Source organism: Trachypithecus francoisi, unplaced genomic scaffold (assembly GCF_009764315.1).
Source record: "Trachypithecus francoisi isolate TF-2019V2 unplaced genomic scaffold, Tfra_2.0 Lachesis_group7, whole genome shotgun sequence".
NCBI classification, from domain to species: Eukaryota; Metazoa; Chordata; class Mammalia; order Primates; family Cercopithecidae; genus Trachypithecus; species Trachypithecus francoisi.
Genome location: NW_022681472.1, coordinates 1,681,811 through 1,691,580, shown reverse-complemented (window position 1 = coordinate 1,691,580; position 9,770 = coordinate 1,681,811). Strand labels below are relative to the sequence as shown.

Sequence of the window (9,770 nt, the reverse complement as noted above, 5' to 3'; positions counted from 1 at the left end):
TGCATAGAGGTGTTTCTAGTATTCTCTGATGGTAGTTTGTATTTCTGTGGGGTCGGTGGTGATATCCCCTTTATCATTTTTTAGTGCGTCTATTTGATTCCTCTCTCTTTTCTTCTTTATTAGTCTTGTTAGCGGTCTGTCCATTTTGTTTATCTTTTCAAAAAACCAACTCCTGGATTCTTTGATTTTTTGGAGGGTTTTTTGTGTCTCTATCTCCTTCAGTTCTGCTCTGATCTTGGTTATTTCTTGCCTTCTGCTAGCTTTTGAATGTGTTTGCTCTTGCTTCTCTAGTTCTTTTAATTGTGATGTTAGAGTGTCAATTTTAGATCTTTCCTGCTTTCTCTTGTGGGCATTTAGTGCTATAAATTTCCCTCTACACACTGCTTTAAATGTCTCCCAGAGATTCTGGTATGTTGTATCTTTGTTCTCATTGGTTTCAAAGAACATCTTTATTTCTGCTTTCATTTCGTTATGTACCCAGTAGTCATTCAGGAGCAGGTTGTTCAGTTTCCATGTAGTTGAGCAGTTTTGATTGAGTTTCTTAGTCCTGAGTTCTAGTTTGATTGCACTGTGGTCTGAGAGACAGTTAGTTATAATTTCTGTTCTTTTACATTTGCTGAGGCGTGCTTTACTTCCAATTATGTGGTCAATTTTGGAATAAGTGCGATGTGGTGCTGAGAAGAATGTATGTTCTGTTGATTTGGGGTGGAGAGTTCTATAGATGTCTATTAGGTCCGCTTGGTGCAGAGATGAGTTCAATTCCTGGATATCCTTGTTAACTTTCTGTCTTGTTGATCTGTCTAATGATGACAGTGGAGTGTTGAAGTCTCCCATTATTATTGTATGGGTGTCTAAGTCTCTTTGTAAGTCTCTAAGGACTTGCTTTATGAATCTGGGTGCTCCTGTATTGGGTGCATATATATTTAAGATAGTTAGCTCTTCCTGTTGAATTGATCCCTTTACCATTATGTAATGGCCTTCTTTGTCTCTTTTGATCTTTGATGATTTAACGTCTGTTTTATCAGAGACCAGGATTGCAACTCCTGCTTTTTTTTTGTTCTCCATTTGCTTGGTAGATCTTCCTCCCTCCCTTTATTTTGAGCCTATGTATGTCTCTGCATGTGAGATGGGTCTCCTGAATACAGCAGACTGATGGGTCTTGACTCTTCATCCAGTTTGCCAGTCTGTGTCTTTTCATTGGAGCATTTAGTCCATTAACATTTAAGGTTAATATTGTTATGTGTGAACTTGATCCTGTCATTATGATATTAACTGGTTATTTTGCTCGTTAGTTGATGCAGTTTCTTCCTAGCCTTGATGGTCTTTACATTTTGGCATGTTTTTGCAATGGCTGGTACCGATTGTTCCATTCCATGTATAGGGCTTCCTTCAGGATCTCTTGTAAGGCAGGCCTGGTGGTGACAAAATCTCTAAGCATTTGCTTATCTGTAAAGGATTTTATTTCTCCTTCACTGATGAAACTTAGTTTGGCTGGATATGAAATTCTGGATTTAAAATTCTTTTCTTTAAGAATGTTGAATATTGGCCCCCACTCTCTTGTGGCTTGTAGAGTTTCTGCCAAGAGGTCTGCTGTTAGTCTGATGGGCTTCCCTTTGTGGGTAACCCGACCTTTCTCTCTGGCTGCCCTTAAGATTTTTTCCTTCATTTCAACTTTGGTGAATCTGGCAATTATGTGTCTTGGAGTTGCTCTTCTGGAGGAGTATCTTTGTGGCATTCTCTGTATTTCCTGAATTTGAATGTTGGCCTGCCCTACTAGGTTGGGGAAGTGCTCCTGGATGATATCCTGCAGAGTGTTTTCCAACTTGATTCCATTTTCCCTCTCACTTTCAGGCACCCCAATCAGACATAGATTTGGTCTTTTTACATATACCCATACTTCTTGCAGGCTTTGTTCATTTCTTTTTCTTCTTTTTTCTTTTGGTTTCTCTTCTCGCTTCATTTCATTCATTTGATCCTCAATCGCTGATACTCTTTCTTCCAGTTGATCGAGTCGGTTACTGAAGCTTGTGGATTTGTCACGTATTTCTTGTGTCATGGTTTTCATCTCTGTCATTTCATTTATGACCTTCTCTGCATTAATTAGTCTAGCTGTCAATTCTTCCACTCTTCTTTCAAGATTTTTAGTTTCTTTGCGCTGGGTATGTAATTCCTCCTTTAGCTCTGAGAAGTTTGATGGACTGAAGACTTCTTCTCTCATGTCGTCAAAGTCATTCTCTGACCAGCTTTGATCCGTTGCTGGCGATGAGCTGTGCAGGGGGAGATGCACTCTTATTTTTTGAATTTCCAGCTTTTCTGCCCTGCTTCTTCCCCATCTTTGTGGTTTTATCTGCCTCTGGTCTTTGATGATGGTGACGTACTGATGGGGTTTTGGTATAGGTGTTCTTCCTGCTTGGTAGTTTTCCTTCTAATAGTCAGGACCCTCAGCTGTAGGTCTGTTGGAGATTGCTTGAGGTCCACTCCAGACCCTGTTTGCCTGGGTATCAGCAGCAGAGGTTGTAGAAGATAGAATATTGCTGAACAGCAAGTGTACCTGTCTGATTCTTACTTTGGAAGCTTCCTCTCAGGTGTGTACTCCACCCTGTGAGGTATGGGGTGTCAGACTGCCCCTAGTGGGGGATGTCTCCCAGTTAGGCTACTCAGGGGTCAGGGACCCACTTGAGCAGGCAGTCTGTCCATTCTCAGATCTCAACCTCCGTGTTGGGAGATCCACTGCTCTCTTCAAAGCTGTCAGACAGAGTCGTTTGCGTCTGCAGAGGTTCTGCTGTCTTTTTGTTGTTGTTGTTTTTTTAGCTGTGCCCTGTCCCCAGAGGTGGAGTCTACAGAGACAGGCAGGTTTCCTTGAGCTGCTGTGAGCTCCACCCAGTTCGAGCTTCCCAGCGGCTTTGTTTACCTACTTAAGCCTCAGCAATGGCGGGCGCCCCTCCCCCAGCCTCGCTGCTGCCTTGCGGTTAGATCGCAGACTGCTGTGTTAGCAATGAGGGAGGCTCCGTGGGCGTGGGACCCTCCTGGCCAGGTGTGGGATATATTCTCCTGGTGTGCCCGTTTGCTTAAAGTGCAGTATTGGGGTGGGAATTACCCGATTTTCCAGGTGTTGTGTGTCTCAGTTCCCCTGGCTAGGAAAAGGGATTCCCTTCCCCCTTGCACTTCCCAGGTGAGGCGATGCCTCGCCCTGCTTCAGCTCTCACTGGTCGGGCTGCAGCAGCTGACCAGCACCGATTGTCCAGCACTCCCTAGTGAGATGACCCCAGTACCTCAGTTGAAAATGCAGAAATCACCGGTCTTCTGTGTCGCTCATGCTGGGAGTTGGAGACCGGAGCTGTTCCTATTTGGCCATCTTGCTCTGCCCCCCCTCGCCAGGCGCTCGAAGTTCTGAGATTCTTTTCTCTGCTTGGCCTATTCTGCTGTTAATACTTGTGATTACATTAAAAAGTTTTTGTATTGTGTTTTTCAGACCTATCAGGTTGGCCACATTTTTCTCCAGACTGGTTGTTTTTTTTCTGTCAGTTCCTGCAATTTTTTCCCTTCCTTGAATTGGGTTGCAACTTACTTTTGTAGCTCAATGAAATTTATTTCTATCCATATTCTGAATTCTACTTCTAGCATATTAGGCCTCGCTGGAAACGTTATTTGGTCATTTGGATTAAAGAAGTTACTCTGGCTTTTGGGGTTTTCAACATTTTTGCACTGATTTAATCTCATCTTTGTGGGCATATCTTTGAGGTTGCCAACCTTTGAATGGTTTTTTTTTTTTAATCCTATTTGATGGTCTTGAGTATTTGATTGTGGTATAAGGTGGATTCAGCCAACTGGCTTTGTTCCTGGTAGTTATTTTTTTGTGTGGTGGTGGTGGGGAAGCAATGCTCAGCTCACAACTCAGAGACTGCATACTCTGGGGGACTTGCATTGAGCCCCAACTGTCTTCTCTGGCTCCCTGATATTTGGACTCTGCCACTCTGTGGGACTAAAGTGCCACCACTAAGCAGAGTGCTAGTGGATATGGGGTTTCTGCCTGTCTTTGGGCATTCACCTCAGTGGCAGGAGCAAAGCAGCTGGAAGAGGAGTGGGGATACCTCCTGGAGACTGTGTGCAATGTTGCACTAAAGGTGGTGGTGGCTTGGGGTAGGATACTGGCTAGTGAAGATTTTGATGCCTTTTTATGCCCTCCCAAGAAGGAGTGATTGTTTAGAGTCTGGAAGGATACCCTGTTCTCTGTAAAGTGTTAGGAAAAAGGTAGGGGTGAGGCTTTCTGGCTCTCTGCCCACCAAAGCTTCATCTGCAATGGCAGTCACTGAAGATGGCAGGGGCATACTGCATTCCCATTTGCTGGTGGGGCAAGCAAAGCCACACCCTCCTTTGCAGACATGTGCCAGCAAAGTAATGTGGGGAGCTGCCCCGGTGTCAGGGCTTCCCCTTCAGTGTGGGGAGGAATCATCATGTGGGCTGGTGCAGTCATATGGGCTGCCTTGCTGGAGCACTTCAGGGATCGGGCATGGCCCACCAGTGCAGATGCTATGGTATGGGCTCTCAGAGTACCTGAGACTGCCCTGTCAGCATCTGTAGCCAGACTGGGCCCCTGGGAGAGGCCAACAGACCAAGGAGTGCTCAGCTGGACCAGGTTATTCTGAGTTGCAAGACCATCCTGCAGAAATTAGGTCCAACAGTTCCCCTAGGGCTAAAGTCTTTTATGGGAGAAAGTTGGGCCTAGAGAAATGGCCATCACAGGCCACACTTAACTATAGATTCCCTTGTGCCAAACCCTCTGGGCACCACATGAGCTGGTTTTCTGCCCCACCTTTTTGCTTGTCTTCTAGGGGCTGCATCTCAGAGAGATGTAGGTCAGCAGTCCCTCAGTGCAGTCAGCTCAGGACAGAGGATCTGTGCTTTTGGCCAATTTAGGCATTCATTGCCTAACTTGGTGACTCTCAATTACACACCCAGGTGAAATTAAAATTTGTTACCATCTCACACTTACAAAGCCCACTGTTGCAGTACTGAGTCTAATAGGTGAAAACAGTACAAAGATAGAATTTTGACTCTCATATGGGCATTGGGCCACAGGTGCAATTGTGGCTCATTTTTGGAGCCAGCTCACAGGCATAAAATGTGTCTCATTCCTGAACTGAGCCCAAATGAGAGATGTTGACTGTCATACCTAGATTTAAGTCAATATATAAAATTGTGAGTTCATACAAGCGTGAGGGCCTCAGAATAGCTTGCAACTCTCATGCATGCTGTATAAAGCCCCCGGATGTTGTAGAGGGCTTCATACAATTGCCTAGCACACAAGTGACATTGTGACTTTCATACACACCAAGCTAACAGCTAAAGGTATCACCCTTAAAGATTAGGAGATTGTGTCATGTCACTGGGGCCTAGTACCCAGGTGTTAAAACTTTTTCTTTAATTGTATCCCATGTGTGTATTGTGACATATCGTTGGGTCAGAATCACAATAATGTGATTCTTCTGCCTGGGCCCTTCCAACAAGGGATATTATCACATATATCTGAGCCTATCAGCTAGGTGACTGGTCTATTTTTACTGTGCTTTACCCCCAAGGGACATTGTGACATTGCAGGATGTAGCATCTAGGAAATGTGACTCTCCTCTCCTGCCTAGATCCTGCCCACAAAAGGAATTGTGGCATACCGCTGAGTGCAAAACCTAGGTAATGCAACTCTCCTCTATATTCTGGAGTCTGCCAAAACAGGGGATTATTACATATTGTTGAGCTCAGCACCTAGGTGGTGTGACTCTCCCCTTTTTCTTCAACTCCGTCTACAGTGGACATGGTCCCATATTACTTGAGGCTGTAACCAGGTGATGTTACTCTTCTGACATGGTCCTGTCTACAAAGGAGATCATAACATATCCTGAGCCCAGAATCCAGATGATGAGACTCTCCTGCCTTGTTTCTGCTCACAGGTGAAATTGAGTAGCCTAGAGCACTGTGACCCTTAATGCTTGGCTCATGCAGTCTTCAGAGGAATTTCAAAAATGGCAGGATGTTGGTGGGGGTAGAGAAAGAGCTGGTACAAATGACAAGCTGCATGTGAAATAACTGGAGGCAGGAAGAGAGTGGGACCTGCTTCGAACAGGACACCCACTTCCTTGGTACAGCAGCACAGTCAGGCCAGTTCTCTGATTTGGGCCTTGTGCTAAGGAATTAATAGGCCCACTTCTGCTCCATCCCAGGTGCTGAACTCCTTAATTCTGGAACTAAATGTGAATTCTGAACTCTGGAATGCCAGTGGGGGTTCACATGCCAGTGGAGTGAGGAGGCCCAGGTGGTCCTAAAAATGTGGCTGTTGGTTGGCCTACCACATGTCTGGTTGCTTCTGTGCCTGTGCTCACAAGGAAGAGGGATCTTCTTCCTCAAGACAAGCCCAGGGAGGTCTCAAACAAGCTCAGGGAGGTCTGAGGCTTATGGGAGCCAGAGAAAAAAAAAAGTCATGCCTCAGTCCAGCGCTTTTGTCCCTCCTGGCTTTGGGCTTTGGGGGATCAATTTGCTGATCAGAAAAATGGGCAATGAAAACCCCTCATTAACTGGCTGCTCACCCCACTTTTAACAGGCCACTGCACAGTGCCCACCCTGCAACTCCAGGTACAGCCTGGGCTTCAAGATCCTGGGGTATCTCTGGGTTGGGTTCAGGGCCTTGAGAAGGTCCTCTCCCTCAGGGACCCCCCATGCCTACCCCTTTGTGCCCGCCTGACAGCTCAGCATGTCTGCTGTATGACACCCTTATTGCCTGCTCTTGCTAAGTCCATGTCTCCCTGGGGTGGCTAGGGGCACACGCTCCCTGAAGCCCAGGTGGCCTGTCCATCCTTCCTCCAATGCACAGCCTCAGGCAGGTGCAGGTCCCCCCAGGTTTCCTTCTAAAATGTGATCTCAGGGGGTCATAGCAGCATATTCTGCTCTAACTTATTGACTAGTTAATAAGTCACTAAATGTGCAAAGATGGGTGTGGACCTTGACACTCTTGATCGCCTTCCTCTAGTGGGGCTGCACTGGGGGTTGCCATCCTGAATTGTTTGTGGAAAAAGCTAGCAGGTGAGGAAGGACTCAAGGGCCAGGGATGGGACAGAGCACCTAGGCTGGCCTCTCCCAGGGCCCTCTGAGGCCCCTGCAGGTAGGAGGGTGCAGTGGAGCTCCAGGCCCTTTTCTAGTGTGGTGCTGATAATGCTTTCCCAGACCACCAAGAAGGCCCTACTCTTTCTGCAACCACCACCCACTGGTCTCTAGGAGGTGAGCATCCATTTACATTGGTGGACATGGCCTTCTGCTTCAATTCCATTGGCTGTTCTCCTGGAAGAAATGCCTAGGGAATCCTGGGCCTATGGTGGAGTTTCTGTAAGTACCAGTCTCAAGAATGCAATTAATAGTATTTTGTGCACATTACTATCTCAGGGTTACTTTTGCCCAATAATGTGTAAAAAATAAATATTAACATTTTTATCCTTTACATTATTTTAATCAGGTAATTATATAAACCTTTTATTTTTGTGAAATTTATTTTCATGCCAGTCATCAAATTGTGGGATTTTTTTGTTCAAACTGTTACCTGTTTTAGAGGCAAAATCTTAAAAAACAATATGCTAAACAAACAGTAACAGGCGAGAGCAATTTATCTAAAATGTCATTAGATTTCTTAAATAAGTAAATAATTTAAGTAAACTTAGTTTATATTATTTGTATGAATTATTTTACAGCTTATCCTCAATGTTAAAAAATTTTAGCTAGGTATACAATTCAAAATTGACAGATTTTTTTAAATAGGCAACTTAAAAACATTTTATTGGACATATTGGGCAATATAATTCTCAAATATTTTATCTCAGAAATTAACACACTTGACAATTAATATTCATAGTATCTATGAAAGTAACATTATGAACATGTTTTTATAGGTGCCAAAAATTTAGGAGAAAAAAAATTTATTCTGTTCTTCAGTAGTAAAATGTAAGATTTTAGAAATGAGATTAAATGTACTTGCTAAATGCCAACAAAAACTAGATTCATTTACTAGTAGAACATAATAAAGAGATTTTAAGACATTCAGAATCTGCTTCAGTATAGAAATAAGGCCAAAAGGCTCTTGTAAAAGAATCATTAAAAATATACAGAACAAACCTATCGTTTATATTATTATTATTTTTAAATCACCTAAGTCATAGTCCAAAAAACTACCAGTCTTACTGTGTTTTGTTATGGGCAAAACCCGGGGTTTTTTAGGACCTGATGCAGCATAACCACTCTTTATACATCAACCAATTGCCCCAAATCTACCTGGAACTGAAGACTGATCCTGCCAGTTCCTAAGAGGATAGCCTTGTACACAATCAGTTTTGATTTAGGCTTGTTTCTCACTTTTACCTTCCAGTAATGTCTGCCAGAAGTATACTTCTGAGAGCCCAGAACAGCAGGGTAGGTAAAAATAAATATAATACAAAACAGAGAAAATAAGTTTGCTTTCAAAATCTTTGAATTTTCTGGTTTGCTGGTGAGTTATCAACACTGGTAAAATAATCTCTCATTCTAGTATTTTTCTTTTCTTCTCAAGTTGGTACACAACCATAAACAAATATGACTAATTTCTGTATAAATCTGTTACACCTAAAGTTTATTTTACAGTGATGCATCTGCATATTTAAATCCATGTAAATCAAAGGTAAAAGTCTGTATATGTTTAGCAGACCAGAGAAGTCATATGTTCAACAAATATAATAGAGTAAAATTTTGTAAATAGTTGCTTAGAATTCAGAATCATATAGTTGCATTACACTCATACAATCTTCATTACAACCATCATAATAACCTGTAGTTACAATAAAAACAAAAACGTAAGTTGTAGGAAGCATATTGTCTAAATCATTTAAGTTAAACACCACTGACAAAGGAATCATTACAGAAGTTATTCCACTGTCACCCAATAGTATATTGTTACCATCTGTTACCTACAACCTTGGTTAAGATGGGGTAAGTTAACATCAGTTGCAAGATACACATTCCAAGTAAAATAGCCTTAACACAATAGCAACAATTTTGGCTTATTAAAACAAATTGAGTTCACACTTTGTCATTAAAAAGGCATTTTGAAATTCACTGTATTTTAATTACCTTAATTTGCAAAAGGTAATTTCCTTATACAATTTAAATTGCTTCTCTTACTATATGCAGAATATTATCTTGATCACTTTCCACTCTCCTAGCATCGTGTCACCTATGATACTGTTGTAAATCAACCACTAAGTGGCCTTTCCACTTAGAATGTCTTCATGTATCTTAGATTTCAGTTTTCTAAATCTTCTGTAAGAAAGTATATAAATCTGTCCATCTAATATAGAAGAACCTCTCATAACTCTGGTGTGACAACCATTGACCATGTTCTTTCCCATGAATTCTAGAAATGAAGACACAGTATCAAATGTTAAGAGGTAAATTACACTAATATTTGCGTTTGAAAATATATTAAATTCTTTTAATATAAAAAAGTAGACTCCTTTTAGAAGAAAGTGATCAAGTTTGCTGACTGAAAGCAGCTAGACTGCGTAGTTCTCATAAAGAGGAATACAAGGTGTGCATAAATACAGCAGTTTCGAATGAAACTTCCAGCTACTTCCATTGGGACTAATTTAAAAAAAAAACAACTTAAGTTATGGAGAATGGAGTAAAGCAAGGCAGGACAACAGGCCACCTGGGAACAACATGGAGCCAAGGGAACCTCCCCAACCAGTAAAGCAGTGAGTGCA

At 42.4% G+C, this 9,770-nt stretch overlaps 1 pseudogene; it reads right to left on the bottom strand.

The window, feature by feature from the left end:
- Positions 1 to 8,036: 8,036 nt before the first annotated feature.
- LOC117079594 overlaps positions 8,037 to 9,770 on the bottom strand; it is a 72,486-nt pseudogene continuing 70,752 nt past the window's right edge.